A 1,407-nucleotide genomic window follows, 5' to 3' on the forward strand; every position below is an offset into this window, starting at 1 on the left:
TTTGAAATAAACGATAGGAATGAGATGGACCGTCAAATTGTTCACCTCTATAATAAGGTCAACAATGCACGGAAGTGTGTCATTGGTATCGCCAGAAATCCCGCACACTTGCCTACGCGCGACTATGGTGCTGGTCACATTGTAACAATCACACTGGCAGCAGATGTAATTTACCGCCAAGTAGCGATCTTGCAGCTTGCTGTGGGGTTCAGAACATCTTTTAATAATAATAATAATAATAATAATAATAATAATAATAATAATAATAATAATAATAATAATAATAATAATGTTCTGGACCGTTGTCAAATGTGCGGACCCCCCTGGAAAATGGTCCTGGACGGGTAATGACTAAGAATGCAGTCCGGCCGCGGGTTCAGTACCGCCAAGGCACCTAAGACGACACCACGCCGGATCTCCTGAAGGATTTGATCCATGGTAAAAACGCTTATAGGAAAAGATGGCAAAGATTTAGGGACCCAACTGACGGGGTGGAATATCTGGACCTAGCCCGGGAAGTACGAAATCGATTGCTGGAAAGAAAGATTGAAAAATGTGAGGAAACATACCGTAATCTATTAGAAAACGAGTCAGATCGCGAATTTTGGCGGATTCTCGCAGAAAACGAGTCAGATCGCGAATTTCGGCGGACTATATATATAAAACAATTAGCATTCAATTATAAATTTCAGTATAATACCGTAGCGAAGCACGGGTATCTTGCTAGTAGCTTATATACACAGAATGAAGTTGGAAATAGTCGAAACCGACTTTCAACCTATTAGGTCGTGTTACGTACATTTAGTACGTGTTGAAGAGATGTTAAGTACAGAACAAAAATGGCCAACCAGACACCAGTGGGATCCGAACCCACAACCTCCCGATTTCGCGTCGGTTGCTCTACCAATTGAGCTATGGTGGATCTGAGATCCTTTCCAGCAGAACAAAGATGGCCTAGGTCACCATAGCTCAATTGGTAGAGCAACCGACGCGAAATCGGGAGGTTGTGGGTTCGAATCCCACTGGTGTCTGGTTGGCCATTTTTGTTCTGTACTTAACATCTCTTCAACACGTACTAAATGTACGTAACACGACCTAATAGGTTGAAAGTCGGTTTCGATTACAATGCGGTCGTGAAAATTCAATATTCATTACTTGGAAATAGTCCATCCGACTCCTTCGCTGAAACGTCAGATCTTCGGTACGGAGGGTCCTGATTTCTATTCTCCACCGGGTCAGGGGTTCTCAACACGTCATTCTAATTCCTCTAGCTCGGTGAACGGGAGTTTCCCACAGAAACGAACAGTAGTGAACATATTCCTTCACAGACAATTGACGTCAGGAAGGACATACGGCCGTACAACTGGGCGAGGTCCACGCATTTATGCGGAACATATCGCAACAGAA

The 1,407-nt window shown here is 43.4% G+C and overlaps 1 non-coding gene across 1 annotated transcript; it reads left to right on the forward strand.

Moving 5' to 3' along the window:
• The first annotated feature begins 958 nt into the window (after nt 1-958).
• TRNAS-CGA (transfer RNA leucine (anticodon CAA)) lies at nt 959-1,031 on the forward strand. The gene has a single exon. It is a non-coding gene; the product is annotated as a tRNA-Ser (tRNA).
• Nucleotides 1,032-1,407: the final 376 nt, after the last annotated feature.

This window comes from Anabrus simplex, chromosome 1 (genome assembly GCF_040414725.1).
Source record: "Anabrus simplex isolate iqAnaSimp1 chromosome 1, ASM4041472v1, whole genome shotgun sequence".
NCBI classification, from domain to species: domain Eukaryota; kingdom Metazoa; phylum Arthropoda; class Insecta; order Orthoptera; family Tettigoniidae; genus Anabrus; species Anabrus simplex.